Here is a 22007-nt window from a genome sequence, read left to right as displayed (position 1 = left end):
GCAGCCTCCCAGAAGAAAATTAAATCCTCTCTGAAAGAAGGGAACATCATCCAAACTCTCTACGATTTTTCATGCACACTGTCCAACATTCAATGAAAACATTATTAGACATACAGGAGACTGCAATAAATGGAAAAAAAGGAAGGAGTAGAAAGAGATGAAACAGAAAATAGAAACAGAGCGAGGTGCTCTACATGTTAGAGTTAACAGACACAGAACTTTAAATAACTATGATCAACAATTCAAGAAAATAATGGAAAAGATGGAGAATTTCAATGGGGAACTGGAATCTATAAGAAGGAATCAAATGGAACTCCTAGAACTGAAAAATACAATCATAGAAATTAAGAATTCAATCAATTGAACAATGACAGTACAGAGCAGAAGACAGGTTTAGTGACTTGGAAGAGAAATGAGTAAAAAAACCTCCAGGATGAAGCAGTGCAGAGGGGGGAAAAAGATGTTTTTTCAAGCTTAACTGACATTAGGAAACGGTAAAAATGTGTAAAATACAAGAAATTGGAGTCTTAGTTGGACAGATATGAGGAAATAGAGAAGAAGCAATATTTGAAGAAATAGAAGTTGAAAATTTTTCAAAACTGACAGATTTAAGAAGCTTAGGTTATCCCACTGTGGAGGACGCCCGTGGGGCCGGGTGCTGAGTCCTTCATCACCTGATAGCATAAGACACGCCTCTGGAGAAAGCGTTTAGGTCCACACAAGTCACCTCACTACTCCGCCTCACCCTCATAACTATGTCATCAGCAGATGAAGAGACTGAGGCTGGAGGTTAATTCCTCCTCCAAGGTCACCAGCCACTGTAGCTGGGACTGAACCCGGATCTGCTGGACTTCAATCCTCTGCTATTAACTGCTCCGCTATCCTCCTTGGGGTGGCACATTTATTAGTTTCACTCCTAACACCTTGCTTAGATGATCCCCACAGAGAAAATGAGAATTCTCATGGGGGCAGGGAGGTTTGGGGGAGACAACTCTAGGAAGCATTCTGGAGAACAGGGACACCTGGCTGGGTGCCCCAGGGGCAGGCATGAGGCCCAGGGAGGGTGACGAGGAAAGAGAGAGCAGCAGATGGAGGAGGTTCCAGAAGGAGAGATGGAGACACGTATGTTTGATCCTTTCAATGTTTTTTGGGTTTTTTTTTCTGACAGTTGGTCTTGTTTTCAGGAAGAAGCAACTCTTTTCTGCCTTCCCCTCCCTCCTGCATGACCTCCCCAACCCTCCAGCTCTCAGAACTCTGTTACCATCTGATTCAGCCACATTATGGATTAAATAGGCTTATGTGAGTTGACACGGGGGCCCACCCTCCATTGTAACACAGCTTCTGTGGGAACATGTGTTCTGATTCCAATGGCCCACTTATACTAGACCTATGAACACAATTCATTCTTAAGTCAGGATCTGCCTGTGCATGAGAAGTTAAGTAATAGCACCAGTTGATGACTTCAGCCTCATCACAAAGTGGACACGATTAATTACCAAAGGAGCACGGGAAACCACAGGGCACTGGGTTCTACAGAGACAAAGAGAGAATCTTGCAGGTTGCAGGAGGGTGAGGGGTTTCCCTGTCGGGTCAGCTATGAAACAGGGCGGGGGTTCTGACAGACGCATTAAAGGAGGGCGAACAAGAGCAAGTGTGCAGGTACAAGGACCGACCGGCTAAGGACCGACCGGCTGAGGGGCAAGGAGCTCACTTTCACCTTTGGGGAGCTTACGAGAAGTCCTCTGCTGGCTGCAGGGCCCTGTCTTCCTTGGTTTCTGATCAGATATGGGAGCAGGGCTCTGACTGAGCCTGGAATCCCGTGGGCAGCAGTTTCTCTGCTGTTGAGCGTGCGGTAGAGGCTGCCGCTGGCCCTCCTGGGCCTTCCTCCATGCCTGCCCCAGGAGCCTGGCTCCTTCTGCCTGCTCGCCGCAGCCAAGCCTCCTGCCCCGGTTAGTCCAGCCCCAGAAACATTTATGAGGCCCGGTCGGGTGCCAGCCCTGCACCACACACCGAGGAGATGGAGGACAGTAAACGGCGGCCAGAGGCCGCGGCGTGGGAGGCGCTCTGCCAGCTGAGCATCAGGGCCAGTGGGCCCAGGGGAGGGGCTGGAGAGGAAAGGCACGGGAGGGAACGTCACGGGAGGGGGGCCCAGAGGTGCAGAGCTCGGAGCCTGGGGATGGGAGCCGCTCCTCCTCCACTTGCCCTGTCCCACCCACGTTCCAAGGGACGACGCAGGGCGGAGGTTCAGCACCTGCGCTCCCAGAGAGGGGAGCACGGCCCGGCAGAGTCTAGCTTCTCAACCAGGAACTTGAGTTTCTTACTAGCTTTTTCTACCTACCAGTTTCCCATCTGTAAAATGGAGATAACAGGGGCCGGCTTGGTGACGCAAGCGGTTCAGTGCTCGCACTCCGCTGCGGGGGCCGGTTCGCAGGTTCCCACCCTGGCGAGCATCGCCACACTGCTTGGCAAGCCGTGCTGTGGCGGCATGCCATATAAAGTGGAGGAAGATGGGCACGGATGTTAGCCCAGGGCCAGTCTTCCTCAGCAAAAAAAAAAAAAAAAAAAGAGGAGGACTGGCAGATGTTAGCTTAGGGCTGATCTTCCTCACAAAAAAAAAAATGGAGATAACAGTAGAGTCAGTTCTGCCTCAATATGACACATGAGTTCCTAAAAGTCACCACTCTTTGCAAAATCCCATGATAAAAACCACAGGGCTTATGGGGAAAATGGGGTTAGGGGCATGACACCCAAAACCTTTGTCAGTGACATAAAATAAGATAGGAACCTAATAAAAATGGTAGCATGGATTTACACATGTTCAATGGTTAAGAAATACATAACTGCTGTGAATGAGTGCGGTGCTTTACCTTGAACAAGACCTGAAGTGTGCTTGCAAAGTCGGTGTGGGTGGGTAAGTTACTGCGAAGGGCGGAAGGAGAGTACCTGAATTGGATGGGAAGTGGTAACGCTGGATGCGGATGGGTGCGGCTCCTGGAACATGTGAACTGAGGGAGCGGTAGGTGTCTGAGGCACAGCGGGTGCAGTCTTCTCTGTTCACCTAGTTTTGCGTGTGTGTGGATAGAATCATACAGAAGCAAATGCAAAGTTCACATTATGCTCAAATCGCTCCCTAATATATCAGTTATTTTGGAACAAATTCCCATTTTTGAACAAGTGTTACAGCAGAACCGGCTGTACTAACTGCCTCATAGGGGGATGTCATGAGGATTAAATTAGATAATTCATGTAAGTGTTGAACCCTGTGCCTGCCTGATAAGTGATGAATAAGTGTTGTTAGTGTGATGAATCTACATCAAATTATTATATTTCCAACAAATCAAAGAATGAATCGGTGGATGCAAGAATGCCTAGTTGTGGAGTAAAGAGTGGTGGTACAGGGAGTGTGGGAGTGGTGGTGACAATTTATCTCAGTGAAGGGAAACTTCCTTGAGGAGTTCCCAGCAACAGGCCATGCTATGCCCTGTGACCAGGAGGACAACCTGCACACTCCTGCCCCCATTGATGTGAATATGATCACAGGGATACGTCCACCCATCATCACACAGGCCTCACTGCCTAGTATTTCTATTTTGTAGATCAAGGATTTGGGCAGGGCTCAGCAGGGCGATTCTTCATCAACAGAGCTAACTCGGTATTACTCAGCTAGCAGATGGGCTGGTCTGGAGGGTCCACAATCACGTCATTCACATATCTGTTGCCTTCATGGGGGTGGCTGGGACTGCCAATCAGAGCCCTTACATGTACTTCTCCAGGATAGTGAGACTGCTTACAGGTTCCAAGAGCCAGGAGGTAGATATTGCAAGGCTTCTTCTTACCTAACCTTGGGAGTTCCAAACATCACTTCTGCTGCATTCTATTGGTCAAGCAAGTTAGCCCATCCCAGACTCAAGGGCAGAAGAGTTGGAGTCTAAGTGTCAGTGGGAGGAGTGGCAAAGACCCTGAGCTCCCTTTAATCTACCACACTGCTCTTGACAACTCAGCTCCAGCATCACTGCCAGAACATGGGAGTGGGGCCTTCTGCTGTGGACGACCCTCTTGCGTGCTCCCACCATTTACTGTGCTTATTTCTGCCATAATATGTGGCACCCTCCACTGTACACTTTGGTTTATCTAATGTTGCCTATGGGCAGCAACCTCCTGTGGAGCAGGAACTAGGTTTCATTCCAGACTAGGATCTGGAGTGTTCTTTCATAGTGTCTGGTGCATGAAAGGCCCTAAATGAAGCTTGAGTAAATGGGTGAGTGAATAAACTAACAAACAAATAAAAAGGACCACCTCTACCCCTTGTTCAAAGATTCTGGTGCCTCAAAGCAGGAACCATGGCTATTCCCCTTGCAGTCACAACCCACAATACAGTGCCTGACACTTAGTTGATACGCAATCAGTGTTTGTTGGAAACCCAAACACATATGCCCACACCTTTGGGCCCCACTATCCAGCCATGGCTGAGAGGCCTGGGGCTGTGGCCTCAGCAGGGTGAGGAGAATATTTTCAGCCGTAGCCTGAAGCTGGGGCAGGTTGAGCTGAAATCAAGCCCCGAGTGTTGGGACTGCCAGTCATGGTGGATGGGGCCTGGACGAGGAGCTAGAAGTCAGCTTTCCCACTGCCGGAGCCTGTCAGCAGGGAACCCATGAGCACGTGCACACAAAGGGTCAACATTTATCAGACTGTCCTCCACAAAGACCTGCCTGTTCACACTGACTACACCCAGCACAAAGGGGAAAGAGCCCTGGGTTCCATTCAAGTGAGAGAGCTTTGGAAAGAGAGGAACTGGCCGCAGAAAAGGAGCATTTAGTAACGTGGGAGCTGTTAGTTACCATGAGCAGTAAACCAGGTGTTCACTGGGTGACTATTTCAAGTCTAATTTCATTTAGCACTTGGATTAGGGAGTGCTATTTATCAGGAGTGATGCTGACTGAGGCTTCGGTCTTAGAGCAGGTGGGAGCCCGTGCAGCCTGCGGATGTTCAGGCTCTGTAGCAGGAGGCCGAGGCTGCCTCAGACAATTAGCAGCGCTGAGTGCTCAGAAGCCATCAGCTTGCAGCTAATAGCCTGGCTGGAGCTCGTGAATCAAGTCTCTGCCCCCCAGGCCTCTGCGTGGTTACAACGCACAGGGCACGGAATGTGCTGGGAGACCCAGGGCTTTGTCCTGCCGGGCCTGAGCCTTCAAGAAAGAGCAGATGAAATGGTTTGTCCTGGCCGGGTGACCCCCTTCCTCACACAGGCCTTTGGTATCGTCCACTAGACACAAAGAAACTGTGTCACACGCCTCCCTGAATTGGAGCAGTGACCGAGCCGAGCTTTGTGACAGGCCCGGTGTTCCTGGAAACCTGTGCTTTGGCTCCCCAGGGAGGCCCAGGTTGCCCATGGGGACTTTTTCCAGAACAAATTGAAGATATACACTCTGACTCGAGAGGCAGCTGCTGTGACCAGAGCCCAGCAGAGCAGAGCCACAGACTGGGCCAGAGGAGGGGCCAGGCCTACAGAATCCCACCGGCCACGAGCTGCCCACCAGGCAGCCAGGGGCGAGCAGGCCAGCGGCAGCCTCAGCAGAGGACGATTTCTTCAAACAGGACCAAATGACACACAAATCAGGGCAGGGCATGGGAAGAAGACAGCTCTGCTGGAGGTGGCCGGGTGGTGTGGGCCTGGGTTCCTCAGAGCGGGGCTGTGGGAGATGCGGTGGAGACCCGGGGGTCAGGTTTGAGGTCATCTCCAAGGGCTCCTAGAGCAGCAGTAAATCTAGAGGTTAGCTGAGAGCTCACCCTCACTCCACTCTGCAGGTAGAGAGCCGGGACGCTGATCCGATGGACACGGCACGTGCACAGGGAGCTCAGCAGCACACGCGTGTCTGGGCTGTACACACGGCCGGCGCAGCCAGCACAGCCAGCGTCTGGAACACGCTGAGCGGGCCCACTACCTGGCAGGCAGCAGATCATTCCTGAGCCTCCCTGGCACAGTGCCCACGCCTCCAGTGAGCGCCGTCCCTCCCAGCCTGGCACGGAGATGGTGACACATTCTAAATTGGACCTGTCCCTTTTCTGTTTGTGAGATGTCAGACTGCTCACAGGGGACCCAGCCTCGCGCTCTGTTTGACGAGGGTCGGCCAGGCTTCCAGGCCCAGGTGGCAGGTGTGGAGGAGCTGGGACTGGGCCTCGGGAGGTTCCAGTGCCACTTCAGTCGTCCCAGGGCGGGGGTGACAGGGAACACTTTCAGGGCAGAGCAATTCCGACTCCAGTTTTTCTCTTGCCCAGAAAAAGGCAAGCCACTGACGTGTGTTCTTCCTTTGTCATCTTTAATTCATTACCTGGTGGAGATGAAAGTGGAGGCCTATATTTTCTGAAGGGTTTTTTCTTTGTCATTAAGTCGTGGTAAGTGGCCCATCTTTGTGAGTGTGCGCATACAACGCCGTGTCACCCTGCAGCCCAGTTCCCAGGTGGCCCCTTGCCGTGCCCAGTTCTCGCTCTCTGAGGGCCAGGGACATGCCTTTTCTGTTTGGAAAGGTCGGCCTGGTCTCCTTGGCTTCCCTCCTGTCCCCATTGCTCCTGGGAGGAAAGGCCGGGCTCTCCAGAGCCTGCCGACTTTCTCAGAAATGTTCCTCAACTGCCGACAGGCAGACACCACCTTGCTGTGTGCCTGCTTTCCAATGCCTGCGCCTAGAGGGGAAAGGGTCCCCTCTGCCTCTTGCCAGCGGGAGGTGGGGAGGGGTGGGTGGCAGAGAGCCCATCCAACCCACCACTTCCCCTCCCCTGGAGGCAGGGGGCAGCCACCCTCCTGACCAGCATTCACCTCCAGGGAGAATGTGCTTCCCCGTCGCTTACATCCTTTCTCTCCTGCTGTCTTGGTGACGCTATTTTCTAATTGTCACGAGGTATGATGCACACACCTTACTCTCGGAGAGATTGATGGAGACCAGGGCTTCTTTGTCCCCTCAGTGGGAATGGCTGGCCCAGAGCTCTCTCTGAGTTGTTCCTATAAAACTGTCGGGACCTTCACTGAACAATGATCCTGTATATTTTCAGGCCCCACCCCCTTCCTCCCATCTCTCTTCCCCAAAGAAAGCCTCTTTTCTCTCTTTCTCTCATCTTTTGAGTTCATACCTCAGGGGGGCTGTAAATGGGCCCCTGGGCTTGAGACACGGATCAGTGGGAATTAATGAATTCAGAGTAAGAGAGTGGAGTGTGTGTGAGAGAGACAGAGACCAACAGAGAGACAGAGACAGAGGCAGAGAGTGTGCACACATCCTGCAATCATGTCTGCTACTTTGGACTATTTAACCATTTATACACAAAAAAAGTCAGAATAATAGATCCATGCTAACATTATATACTAATAATAATTTAATGATAATGAATACAACACGGGTCACTAAGACATGTCCTTGGGCCAAGAATTGCTAATGCATATAAAGCTCACTGTGTGCCAGGAACTGTGCCGAGCACTTGACATACATGAACACCTATTAAGTAACCTCACCACAATCCCACAAGGCTAGCACCATTACTATTTGCCCCACTTGACACTGAGGAACCTCGAGGAAGGTCTGAGAGAAGACGGCAGACGGAGCCTTCCTAGTTTCTAAGAAACCATATGCCATTCAGGATCTTTGGGAGCAATTTGGCAGAGCAGGGCTGTGACACCTGGGCTGTCTGGGTGACTTGCCATGTGCTTAACTGAAGTTCTCATTTTTTCAAGGGTCCTGCACTGATCAAAGCCCTTGGAACTTTGATGTGAAAGGGCTGCCATATTGTGAATGACCAGAGAAAGAGAAGGGAGGAGAGTAAGTGACACTTGTTAAAGGCCTTCCTCCAAAGTGGGTTGTCAACAGGAAAGAGTTCCCTGGTCAGTGAAGACTAGGAAGTGCTAAGTTAAATAGACTGAAAGTTTCCTTATTACAGGACTTCTCAGAGATTTTAATGTACCAACATGCACTGTGACTCTTCTAGAAGGAAACAGAAAACGAAGCATTTCCTCAGCTCATTAGATCTCTGTGAGCAGACACTCGTGGGACCAGAATTCCATGGTATACACTTTGGGAAAGGCTTAGTGTCTGACCTAATCAATCTTTCCAATTTTAAGGTTACCGTTGGCCTGATCTGGCCTGGAATTTGAGGCATCTCTGGGTGTCTGTTATCTGTCTGGTTGCCTGGAGATACCTACAGAAGGGTTTGGATCTACCAATTTGGAGGTGTAATTGCATGGGGGAATCTCGGCACCTGCTGTGTCTGATGAATCCCCTCTCCACGCCCTTACCTTTGGGCCAGTATACTTAGAAGAGAGGTGCTGGTTATCGATGGTATCCCGGAAGGAAAGTGCCAGGCTCTGCTTTTTCTCTACACAGTGCCCGCCCCACCAGCAAACGGATGACAAACGTATGATTTCCTTAAACTAGGGGCCCCTATGATTTAAAAACCACATGTGTGTTTACAGTAGAGCCTGGCTGTGTGAACACCAGCCATGCTTCCCTACCAGGAGCAGCACTATTGGAGGAATTACTGGCCAGGAACTTCAAGATACTCAACTACTTCACTGGGAGGGTCATCCACGGGGGGCAGACAGTACAAGAGGGTGAGGCCCAAAGGACCCCATTGGGAGCTACATAACTTCTGGGCTGGCAGGAAGAAAACTTGAAGAGGGGTGTCTCACTGCCAGCAGCTCCACAGAACAATTATGAACACAACTGTTCTTTGAAGGCCTCCCAATAACCAGTCATTGCCCATCCCACAGAAGCTTCCTTTGGAATAATCGCACACCCAACCTATCTTACTGCTTCTCTCAGGCACACAATTATTGCCTCTGACTATGGTGACTGGCCTTCTTGCTTCTACTCTTGCTCACCTCCTGAACCCACTACCAGATTAATCTTCCTAAAATTTTATTTTCACCATGTTCATTTTTCTCCTCAAAAACTTCAAATGTCAGTTTTAATATGACTCCAAACTGTCCATTCCGCCTTATCCCCATGTCCTGCTGCATAGGACCCCTGATCCATCCAGATATTACTCCCATCTCAAATTTGCATACCCATTGAAAACTCTGGGTGCATCCTGCACAGTCATCTTTGGTTATGTCAGTTTCCAGCCTCAAGTGTCCTTCTAAGAGTGAGGTCAGCAGCAATGATGGAGTAAAGACCTCTGAAAATCCTCTCTTCCATAAAAGCAATGAGAACAGTGGCAAAAATCAAGAGAATCAGCTTTTTCAGAACTCAGAAAATTAACCACAGGCTGGCAGCGATTTGGAAATGTTTACTGAAAATAAACGGCAGAATCTCAGTAAGAACAACAAGCTTTATGGTGTTTTAACTTGCCTTGTTCTCATCCCAACTCCCCAGTTCCACGGTAGCCTGGAAAACCAGCAGCCTTCAATCTCAGGGAAGACCAGCAGCTGGGCAGAAGAGGGTCAAGGCCCCATTCTCACACCTGTCTGGTCATTCCCTGGAAGACCCCACTTGCAAGACTTGTCTCTACTTGACCTGACCTTGACCTGAGCTCACCCAGTGCAAACAGTCTTTTCCTTTGCCTCCTTGGTGTTCCTTGAACAGACCAGGCACACTCTCATCTCAGGGCCATTGCTACAGCCTGGAGTGTCCTCCTTGCCCTTGCTCCCCACCTCCTTCAAGTCCTTGCTCAACTGTCACCTTCTCAATGAGGCTTTCCCTGACCACACTGTTATAAATTGCAACCCTACCCACAGGCATTTCCTATTTCTCTTCCCTGCTTCATTTATCTCCAGAGCACTTATTACCTTCTAACATACTATATATTTCATTTATTTTTTAGGCTTATGATATCTCTCTCCCACTAGAATGTAAGCCAACCTGGAGGCAGGGTTTTGTTTGTTTTCTTTGGTACTATATCTCCAACACCTAGAACAGGGCCGGGCACAAAATTAGTGCTCAGTGTATGTTTGTTAAATGAATAAATGAATGAAAATTTGGAAGAGAAAACGTTGGCACAAATGCTGCACTTCTGTTAAGTTTATCCTGAAGGTGCTTGGTAATTAACTGTAATACTGAAAAGAGAGGGAACTTATTTGCAGGGGAAACTGGTCGTTGAGACCTGAACAAACTCTTCCCACGCTAAAGCCAATGTTTTGCTTCCATCAGCACCTCCATGCTGGGCACACAACACATTTTTGTTGATTTGAGACCAAAGCTTGGCCTTTCTCCAGGAACTTATAAGAATACAGAAACCCCATCAAACTAAAAAGCTTCTGCACAGCAAAGGAAACCATCAACAAAACGAAAAGACAACCTAACAATTGGGAGAAGATATTTGCAAACCATACATCTGATAAGGGGTTAATCTCCAAAATATATAAAGAACTCATGCATCTCAACAACAAAAAAACTACCAATCCAATTAAAAAATGGGCAAAAGAGCTGAACAGACATTTCTCCAAAGAAGATATACAGATGGCCAACAGACACATGAAAAGATGTTCAAAATCACTAACTATCAGGGAAATGCAAATCAAAACTACAATGAGATATCACCTCACGCCCGTCAGAATGGCTATAATTAACAAGACAGGAAACAACACGTGTTGGAGAGGATGTGGAGAGAAGGGAACTCTCATACACTGCTGGTGGGAGTGCAAACTGGTGCAGCCACTATGGAAAACAGTATGGAGATTCCTCAAAAAATCAAGGATAGAACTACCATATGATCCAGCTATCCCGCTGTTGGGTATTTATCCAAAGAACTTGAAAACACCAATTTGTAAAGGTACATGCACCCCTGTGTTCATTGCAGTGTTATTCACAATAGCCAAGACTTGGAAGCAACCTAAGTGCCCATCAAGGGACGAATGGATAAAGAAGATGTGGTATATAGACACAATGGAATACTACTCAGCCATAAGAAACAATGAAATCCAGCCATTTGTGACAACATGGATGGACATTGAGGGTATAATGCAAAGTGAAATAAGTCAGAGGGAGAAGGTCAAATACCGTATGATTTCCTTCATTAAGTAGTAGATAATAACAACAACAAACAAACACATAGGGACAGAGATTGGATTGGTGGTTACCAGAGGGGAAGGGGGGAGGGAGGAGGGTGAAAGGGATAATTCGGTACATGGGTGTGGTGATGGGTTGTAATTAGTATTTTGTTGGTGAACATGATGTAATCTATGCAGAAATAGAAGTATAATGATGTACACCTGAAATTTTTACAATGTTATAAACCAATGTTACTGCAATAAACAAAAAATTAAAAAAAAAAAAAAAGAATACAGAAACCCCCAGGAGTCCCCGTGACCCACTGAAGGAAGAGATTATGTCTGAAGGAAGGTGACTTGTTTTGTTTTTGTTTTGTTTGACAGACAATCCCTTCAGAAGTGATACCCCAAATAAATGAGTTCTCTTGGAGGACAGCACACATTCCAGCAACAACGCCATAACTTTGCTTCTAGAAAAATTTTCTGGGTCAGTAGGATATTTCTTTAAAATCTTACATAATGGCAAATTTTTACTTTTGGAGGGAGGGCTTGATTTTGCAAATGACCCAAAGTCCCTAAAGACAAAATCTAGTGAGTAAAATGGCTCGGCAGTTTGGAACCTCCTGAATGGGATCGATGTGAGTTGAAGGTTGAGAGCTCACTGCTTTGCAGTCTCCGCTCCTATCTTGGTGGTCTGTCCCCTGAGCTGCTGCTGCTGCTGGATCATTGGCAGCAGTCAGGCCTAATCTTTCTCCTTGTACTTTGGGGTAGAGGGTTCCTTGGGAGGATGAGGGACACAGAGGTGGGGATGACACCCTGACTCCTGGTGGGCTTTGAGGGAGCAAAGGGTGGCAAGGTCTCTCGACAAGCCTCAGCAAGAGCTATTGGTGGACAATCAAAGGAAAGCTTGCTGGATTTTGAATTAAAAAACCAGTGTTTTTTAGATGCCAATAACTTCCTGGTTTGTCCTGCAGAGTTCAAAGAAACAAGCTCGGGCTATTTCTGTGTGTCATTGACCGTATCAGCAAGGACAGACAAGGTGCCCCAGGTACCCCCATGACCCCACCTTCTTCTGCATTTTTCAGTCCTGCTCTCTATTTCCAGGATCCCCGTAGTCTTCAAAAGATACCTGAGTGCTGAGTGGGAATGCTGGGGAAATGATTTCCCAGGCTACAATGCAAACTGTGCCCAAACTAAAGCGGGCAGAGGGCTAAGACTTTCTGTTTCTTCCCTCTGAGACTTTCTTTTCTTAAAAGATTAGGTCTCTGGACCAAGATGGAGTAGACACACTTCTCTCTGTGCCTCCTGTTGAGTACAAATAAAAACCCTAGAATGAATATGCATTTATATTTATATTTAATAATAAGTATAAATAAATATAGTTATTAAAATATTTATACAAATATTTAATATAAATATTGGAAATATAAATATTTAAAATATTTATTAAAATAAATAAATTTATATATTTACATCTCTCTCTCTCTCTCTCGAACATAAGAAGACTCTGAAAAGTGTGGAGAAGGCAGACCAGCTAGGGATCTCAGGACTTGAGGAACAACATGGCAGTGGGTCCCCTGTGTTTTCTTTTGCCTTCTCTATCTCAGACTGGGTTCTGGAGAAGCTGGCAACCTGAAATGCCCATGGGAGCAGTGAAAAAAAAATAAACAAACCCAGGACAAACCTGCTCTCCCTAGGCACAGGACCAGGAAAGGGGCAACCTAACAAGATGAAAAACTTTTAGAGAATAAGCACCCTACCCGCTGCCAACCACCAAGGAAAAAACTGTAGTTATGCTAACAACCCATCAGGAAAGGCAGAATGAGGAGCCTCAATTTCCACCTCACCAGGCTGCCCCTGCCCACTAGAGTGATGTCAGAGACGACTGAATGGGGATCTGGGACTTTCAGTCCTACCCAGCAGTTATAAATCCCTCTCCCCAGGATCAGTGGAGACCATGTGGGGACCCTGGACTTCCATGCCTACCTAGTGTCAGAGGAAGGTGGGTGGTAGCCACAATTTTCACCACCATCCAGTGGGACAGAGTTCTGCCTTGCCCTAGCCCATACAGTGTCAGCGAAAGCCTGCTAAAAAAGAAGACTTTAATAAAATGCAGAGTCTCATAACACAATACCCAGGTTCAGGATGCAAACAAAAATCACTCACCACACCAAGAACCAGGAAAATCACAATGAGTGAGAAAAGATGTTCAACAGACACCAATACCAAGATGATACAGATGTGAGAATTATCCGATAAGGAATTTAAAGCAGCCATCATAAAAACGCTCCAACAACCAATAACAAACATACTTAAAAAAAGACAATTTCAGCCAAGAAATAGAAGATGTAAAGGAGCACTAGATGGAAATTTGAGAACTGAAAAAATATGAGGATCAAAATGTTAAAAACATAGCAGGAACTCAGGCTCAGGAACAGAATGGAGAGGACAAGAAAGGATAAATAAATTTGAAGATAGAACAATAGAAATTATCCCGTCTGAACAAGAGAGAAAATAGTCCGAAAATAAAATGAGCAGAGCCTCAGGGACTTGTGGGACCATAATATAAGATCTAACACTCACGTCATCAGAGTCCCAGAAGGAGAGGAGAGGGGAGGAGGGCTGAAAAAGCATTAGAAAAAATATGGCTGGATATTTTCCAAAATTTAGCAAAAGACATAAACTTACAGATCCAAGAAGCTGAATGAACCCCAAACAGGATAAGCCCAAAGAAAACCACACCAAGACACATCGTACTGAAACTTCTAAAAACTAAAGACAAAGAAAAATTCTTGAAAGTAGTAAGAGAGAAATGATATCTTACCTTTAAAAGAAAAACAATTTGAACAACAGCAGATTTCTCATCAGAAACCATGGAGCCCAGAAGGAAGTGGCACAACATTTTCCAAGGGCTAAAAAAAAAAAAAAAAAGTCAGCCCAGAATTCTGTATCCAGTGAAAATATCCTTTAGGAATAAAGATAACATCCAGACATTTTAAGATGAAGGGAAACTAGAAGAATCTGTGGCCTGCAGACATACCCTAAAATAGCTAAAAGAAATTCTTGAATTGAGAGAAAATGGTAAAAGAAGGATTCTTAGAACATCTGGAAGGAAGAAAGAACAATGGAAAGAATATAAATAAGATAAATACAATAGACTTCTTTGCTTGAGTTTTCTAAATTGTGTTTGGTTGAAGCAAAAAGCATAACATCGTTGGATGTGGTTCTAAATGTACATACAGGAAATATTTAAGAAAATTACATTATAAACAAGGGAGAGTAAAGGAATTTAAAAGGAGGTAAGGTCTCAGCACTTTACTCAAACTGGTAAAGTGTCAAAAGCAGTAGATGATTATAAGTTACGTACGCATGGTACAACACCTAGAGCAACCACTACAACATCTACACAAAGAGTACACTCAGAAACACTAGAGAAAGCAAAACAGAATTCTAAAAATGTTCAAATAACCAAAGGTAAGACAGGAAAACAACACAGAAAAATGAAAGGAACAAACAGAACACAAAAAATAAAAAGACAGACTTAGGCTCTAACATACCAATAGTTATATTAAAGGTAAATAATCTATGATTCCATTTATATAACATTTTCAAAAGACAAAATGAAAGAGATGGAGAACAGATGAGTAGTCACCAAGGGCTAGGAATGAGGAGGAGGAGGAGGGAGATCTTTGTGGCAATAGAATAGTTCTGGATCTTGATTACAGTGATGGTTACACAAATGTACTCATGTGGTAAAATGGCACTCATGTATAAAACAATGGTACCAAGGTCAATCTTCTGATTTTCATATTATTCTGTTGTTATGTAAGATGTTACCTTTGGGGAAAACTGGATGAAGGGTACACGGGACCTCTTTCTACTATCTTTGCAAATTCCTGTGAACCTATAATTGCTTCAAAATAAAAAGTTAAAAGAAAAGAGGTGAAGTCTCAATACAGCTGCCTGGTTTCTAACATTAGGTCTGATATCCTCTGTGGTAGGATTCTGCGGTAAAACTCATGGGTTGTTCCCTCCCTCCCTCCCTCTCTCTCTCTCTCCTCACACACCTCACACACAGCCTTGCCCACTAAGGACTTGGAAGTTAGAGAGAAACTATCATTTTAAAAGTTCTAGAAGTTTCAGTCTTCTGAGGAGCTACCAGGTTATCTTGGGACAAAATGTTCCTTTTTTCTGGAAAAAAAAATCACCAGTATGGGCCAATGGTAGTAAAGCAAGCATCTGTGGAGAAACCTGAATGTAGTAAAGTTATTTGAAGAAGACCAGGAAATTAAGGTTCCCTTAACTTCTTTGTTTTCTTTGGAGAATGTCTCATGTTTCAGGATTTAGACCACACTGTGCCTGCGTGTTAGCTGGTGTTCTCATGGCACCAGGTGCATTCTTTAAGTAGCTGTTTTCCAGAAAGACGGAGATGGATGGAAAGGAGTGTAGAAAGACATGCAGGCCTGTTACTCCCCTCACCATGGAGGAAAGACAGAAGAGCAGGAAGTCTGAGTTAGACTTGCTGTCCCACATGCAATGCTATTTACAACCGAAGAGTCCAGAATGTCCCAACACTGAATGATATGTTCTGTGGGAACACAGTGGCTAAGAATGGGAGCTCCACAGCCAAACTGCGTGGATTCCAGTGTCAGCCTCAACTCCCACTTGTTGTGGGATCACGGGTAAGTTACCTAACATGTCTGTGCCTCGGTTCCCTCAACTGTCAAATGGGGATAATAATAGTAACTCCCTCATGGAGTTGTTGCGAGCATTCAAACAGTTAATGTTGGGCAGCACTTAGAATAGTGCCTGGTGCATAGTAGGCATTAAGGACGTTTTGCAGTTTTATTACCATTCCAGTGTACTGGGAATGTCTTTCTGGAGGCCAAAGGACAAGCACACATCTTTGTGTGTTCCCAGGAAGATGTGGGTCTGGGGGCAGGAATGAGACTGCATTGAGGGGAAGTGTCTTCCTCTATCTGAGGTTTCCCATCTGCTTTCCCCGGACCCTACAGCATGGAGACAGCCACCTGGAAGTTTCTAGTGATGGGGACACATTTCCCCAGCTACTTGGACCTGGCCAGTGAGCTAGAGTAACAGGGTCGGGAAAGGGGCCCTGGGGCCCGGTTTGGGTCTGTGGGCTCTGAGAGCCGCTACTTCTGAGAGAAGTTGCGAGTTACTTACTTTGTTGTGTGTCACTCTGTTATTGCTCAGGCAGCCGCCCTTTCTGCTACCGGAAGTTGGCTGTTCCAATCCACAGTGTCATCTGAGAATTGTCTGTTTCTCTCCCTCTGTCACTCTTTCTTTCTCTCCCTCACAGACTTTCTCTGGCACCCAAGGTTTCCTGGCCTTGCCCCAGTGGCCACCATTTCCGCCGTCCTCCATCCAAGGGGTTAGACCCGGAAGGAGGAGGAGCAGTCCCCTCCTGCTTCTTCCGGCCACACCATCCTGTCCACCCAGCCACGCCAAGGCCCTGGACTCTATCCCATGTAAGAAATTCTTCACTTAACGGTGAGGACAATTCTAAAGGTAATATCACTGGGGGAGGAACAAAGCTAGAAGCTTTGCTCACTTGGACTTTTCCTGTGCCTCACAAGAGAAGATATTTCAAATTCCCACATCTTCATCAAGGGCAGTCTCCTGGGTCCTCCCTCCACTGTTTCTCAGGCCCTGTGGCCCTGAGGTTTGTAGCTTCCTCAGCATATACACGCCCCCTGGAACCACATATGTTTTATTGGGTGTTACCAGAGAAAGCGACAGTGGCTCAGACTGAATTCTATTTATTTCACTGGTCGTCTTGCAATGGATATCTGTTGTTTCTGCCTGTTCCACATCTATCCATTTCCCTCTTCTCTGCAACAGCCCTCAGATTTTCCTTTGGGGATCTGCCCTCCCCTCAATCTCAGTCCCCATCCTCAGATCAATGAGAAGACTTCCAGGGAGTTGTCAACAATGTTTTGCTCTTAAAAAGAGACACAAGAAAGAGCGTGCGTGAAGTCCTGATTTCAGCAGTCCTGAAATCAGGTAGGTTTCTTTTCCAAAGGTGTTTAGCTATGCTAGGCTCTTGGCATTTCCGTATGAATTTTAGAACCAACTGACAGTTTCTACGTAAAAACGACTGGGATTTTGGTAGGGATTGCATTAAATCTACAGATGGATAAATTTGGGGAAAACTGACATCTTAACTATATTAGGTCTACTGATCTATAACAAGGTATATTTCTCAATTTATTTAGATCTTTAAGTTCTGTCAGCAATGTTTTGTAGTTTCCAGTGTAGAGATCTTGCATAGCTTTTATCAAATTTATTCCTACTTCATATTTTTGATGCTACTGTCAATTATGTTATTTTTTTCTTGATTCCTATTCATGATTGTTTATTTTTGGTATATAGAAATAAAATTGATTTTTGTATATTGATATTGTATCCTGCAGGCTTGCAATAATTCACTTATTAGTTGATCGAGTTGATCATAGATGATCATATTGTCTCCAAGTAAAGACAGCTTCGCTTCTCCCTTTCCAAACTGAATGTCTTTATTTCGTTATCTTTCCTAATTTCCTGGTTAGAACCTCCAGTACAATGTTGAATAGAAGTTGTGAGAGCTGACATTTGTCTTATTTCTGATCTTAAGGGAGGAAAAGGATTTAGCCTTTCACCATTAATTATGACGTTAGGTATACATTTTTCATAGATGCCTCATTAGGTTGAGAAAGTTCCCTTCTCCTGCTAGTTTCCTATGAGTTTTTTTGTGTTTTTTTTTTTAATCAGGAACAAATGTTGAATTTTGTTAAATGCTTTTTCTATGGCTATTGAGATAATCATATAATTTCTGCTTTGACTCATTGGTTAGTTATAAATGTGTTATTTAATTTATAATTATTTGAAGATGTTCCAAATATCTGTCTGTTATTGATTTGTAATTTACTTCCACCCTGGTCAAAGAACTTACTTTATATAACTTGAATCTTTTTAAATGGATTGAAACTTGTTTTACGACCAGAGTATGATGAATCTTGGTAAATGTACGTGTGCACTTGCAAAGAATGTATATTCTGCTGTGGTTGAGTGACGTGGTCTATAAATGTCACTCAGGTCAACTTGGTTGATAGAGTTGCCCAGTCTCCTATATTCTTGCTAATCTTCTGTCCCCTTGTTCTGTTAATTATGGAGAGAGTGGTATTGAAATTTCTAACTATAATTGTAGATTTATCTATTCTTGCAGTTTATCAGTTTTTGCTTCATGTATTTCGAAAGTCTGTTATTCAGTGCATACATGTGTAGAATTGTTATGTCCCCTTGATTAACTGATCTCTTTATCTTTATGAAATGACATATTTTTATCCCTGAAAATATTGTTTGTTCTGTAATCTACTCTGTCTGATGTTAATATCCTCTCGCCAGCTTTCTTTTGATTAGTGGCTAGCAAAGTATATCTTTTGTCATCCTTTTACTTTTAACCTACTTGTGTCTTCTTATTTTTTTGTGTGTATGTGAGGAAGATCAGCCCTGAACTAACATCTGCCAATCCTCCTCTTTTTGCTGAGGAAGACTGGCCCTGGGATAACATCCATGCCCATCTTCCTCCACTTTATGTGGGACACCGCCACAGCATGGCTTGACAAGGGGTGCGTTGGTGCACGCCCGGGATCCGAACCCCGGGACGCCACAGCAGAGCTGGCGCACTTAACCGCTGCACCACGGGGCCGGCCCCTGCTATGTCTTCTTATTAAGATTGCTTTCTTGTAGGCAGCATACAGTCTGCTCCAGGTCCCATTCCTCAGCTTCCTCACATTACATAATAATGAACCACGTGCTGTCAAGCTTGCCTGCATTTAACGCCCAGGTTCTCCCTTGACAGTGGTGGGGGTTAGGTAGAGGCAGACGGTGGGACTGGGGCAGGGTGTATGGAGAGAAGTTTCAGTTCACCCTGCCACAAATACTATCTTACAACTTAGGTTAAATCCCAACACACCACCTATCAGCTGTGTGACTTCGGGCAAGCTCCTTAACCACTCTGAGCCTCAGTTTTCCATCAGTAAAATGAAATGAATAATGTTGGTTTGGCAGGGTTATAAACAATCTGTGTATAACTCCTTCCCCAGGGTCTGGAGCTCATTTAGTGATAGATACTATCATCATTATTTTTATTTTTATATTAATGTATGTACCATACAAACACATATATTTACATTACAAATCAACCTCTTAAGTGAGCACAAAACAGCAATCATACTTTTTTTTAATTAACTTGCTGTGCTAGGGAGGTAATAAAAGGAATGCAATCAGCATTTTTTTCAATGTGACTGTCATAAATTAAGCATCTAGGTAAGTGCCTCTTTCCAAGGCTACAAACACTCCTGCCCCAACCCCTGTGGGTGCACAGGGCCAGATGGAGCAGGGCAGTGCATAAATTCTCTGCTGCTCTGCCCTTGTGCCCTTTCCCAAAAGGAGTCTGCTCAGTGTGCTTGCTCTGGAGGTATGTGATTATGACTCCAACCTTGCAGAACCTTGACAAGGAGCAAGGGGCCTGGGCTTTCATCAGGCACCGCCAGTGGGTCTTTTCCATCTGACATATTAATTCCTGCCTCTTCCTGTAAAGATAATTCATGCTCCTTGGCGGCATTGTGTAATGCACAATGCCAGGTGCCAGGAATCTCCTGCAAACTTCAGCAGGGCCGTATTGTAATGTGCCACTAGATTAATCCAGCCATCTAAAATGCATTTTTTAAAAGCCAAAGGTCTTTCCCATGAATAACCTGGTGAGTATTTGAGCTTCATTATAATTTCCCTCTAATGGAGTTTGGGGAAATGAAATGGGAGTTATTAGCCAGATTTATAAGACTGTCTCCTGAGAAAATAGGGGTGGAGAGGGGCTGACTGAGCAGACAAGGTGCACTGGTTAACTACCTAGCCAAGGAGAAAGAGCCAGCCCTCAGTTTGCAAAGACAAAAAATATCCTTACCCAACAGCCACTTCTCCTGTGCTCCCAGGAGAGGGCTAGTGCACTTTTATAACCTGAGGACACACTGCAGACATGTCTCCCAGCAGTCTCCTCTCCACATCTGCAAAATCCTACCCTGCAATCCCACTTCTGCGTACTCATCCAAAAGAACTGAAATCAGGATCTTGAAGAGATATTAGCACTCTTGTATTCATTACAGCATTATTCACAATAGCCAAGATGTGGAAATAACCTAAACGTCCCTTGACAGAAGAATGAATAAAGAAAATGTGGTATACACAACAGAATACTATTCAGACTTAAAAAAGAAAGAAATTCTGCAATATGGGACAATATGGATGAACTTTGAGGATATTATAAGTGAAATAAGCCAGTCACAGAAAGACATGATTCCACTTATATGAGGTATCTAAAATAAAAAAGTCAAATTCGAGGCGGAGTCAAGATGGCGGCGTAAGCAGACTCGGAACTCACCTCCTCCCGTGGACACAGCCAATTTACAACTACTCGTGGAAAAATTACCCCTGAGACAGAACTGAAAACTGGATGAGAGGAACTCCTGCAACAACGGACAATCCTAACTGAGGTGGAAGAGGCAGAGACTCCCTTCTGGAGAGGAAAAACGCCACCTTCACAAGCCGCCAGCGTCACGGCCGCCCGGGAGCAGCGCACAGGTATGCACCCTCCCTGGAGGCGCGGGGCCCTGAGCCGGGGAGCGCCCCCGCTGTGGGCATTTTGTGGACCCAGCACAATCGAGACCAGCGGCATAATATCTGACTGTGCCTGCTACTAAAACACTGGGGAGCAGCCCCAGAAAACCGGTTCACAAAGAAACTAAAACTGGCTCCTAAAGGGCCCACGCGCAAACTCACCCGTTTCAGGAAGCATCCTAAAATCACCAGAAAGAAAGGTGTACAGTGCTTTGGTGACAAGAGACTCACCTAATAGGCCCTGAGTGCATCTCGGTGAGGGGTGAGACCTCTCCAGGGACTGGGACATTGGCGGCAGACATTGTTGTGGCCTGGTGTGGGCGTGCTGACACAGACGCCATTGGAGTTCTCCCTGAGGCCTGCTAGCCCAGGGTCTGCCCCACCCGCTAGAGCACCGATTTAATCCAGCTCAGCCAGGGCAGGCAGCCCACCCTAGAGACTGGCCCCACCCAACAACAAGCCCTCAGGCAACTTGTGGGCCTGCATAGATTGGTGACTGGATTCTCTGCAGCCTGGCAACTGAGCCGACTTGAGCAGGGCAGGGTGTGCACAAGGAGCAGGTGGAGAGTGTGGGGTGGTGGCAGAGTGTGTGGGGCTCCCGCCGTGGAGAGACTGGGTCCGCTTGGGGAGGTCGGGGCACTCACACGGGGCAGGACTGTGTTGACTGTGTGTGTGGACCTGTGGGCTGCAGGGCTTGTCAGCTGCAGAAGACTTGTGTTTCTCAAAGACCCACATAGGGGGTTTGCCCCACCTTCCAAAGCCTGAAACAATTGGGTGCTCCTGTGCCTGAGGCCAGCCCCACCCAGCTGCAATCCTCAGAGAGCTGACAAGAGACCTAATAGGCTAGAGGCTTACAGCAATTGTAAGGCCCTGAGCCTAACAACCTGCCACGGTGGGGGCCTACTCACTTAAAAGAAATACTGCAACACAAATGTGGTATTAGAACTTGCAGCCAACTGTGCTGGGGCTCCCCACACCTGATAAAGAGACTGAAGGGCCCACAACAACTACAAGCAGCTGAGCATTACAACAGCTGGCCAGGAGCATAACTCAGCCTCCCTGGGTGCCTACAGGGAGAGCAAACAGGCCACAGCAGAAGGATACACGTAGCCCACATAGGGGTCACCCCTGGAACATTGAGAACTGAGGGAAGCACACTGGAAGCCTCCTAAGGCATCACTTACATAAGGTCACCTATCCAAGAGCAGGAGACATAGCTGACCTACCCAATACGTAGACACAAGCACAGGGAAAGAGGCAAAATGAAGAGGCAAAAGAATACATTCCAAGTAAGAGAACAGGACAAAACCCCAGAAAAGGAACTAAGTGAAACAGAAATGAGCAACCTACCTGACAGAGAGTTCAAACT

At 46.2% G+C, this 22007-nt stretch overlaps 1 long non-coding RNA gene across 1 annotated transcript in view; it reads right to left on the bottom strand.

The window, feature by feature from the left end:
- The window catches only part of LOC147912944 (uncharacterized), a 40015-nt gene extending 19025 nt beyond the window's left edge, over positions 1 to 20990 (bottom strand). Inside the window, exons 1-3 of the long non-coding RNA XR_015549378.1 lie at positions 20870 to 20990; positions 13788 to 13875; positions 12950 to 13047 (exon numbers count right to left, since the gene is read on the bottom strand). This is a non-coding gene — a long non-coding RNA (uncharacterized LOC147912944). The remainder of the gene's footprint in view (positions 1 to 12949; positions 13048 to 13787; positions 13876 to 20869) is intronic.
- Positions 20991 to 22007: the final 1017 nt, after the last annotated feature.

This window comes from Ceratotherium simum, chromosome 32 (genome assembly GCF_057802395.1).
Source record: "Ceratotherium simum simum isolate JZ-2026a chromosome 32, ASM5780239v1, whole genome shotgun sequence".
Classification (NCBI taxonomy): domain Eukaryota; kingdom Metazoa; phylum Chordata; class Mammalia; order Perissodactyla; family Rhinocerotidae; genus Ceratotherium; species Ceratotherium simum.
The sequence above is the reverse complement of the archived record's forward strand: the minus strand, read 5'-3'. Positions and strand labels throughout refer to the sequence as shown.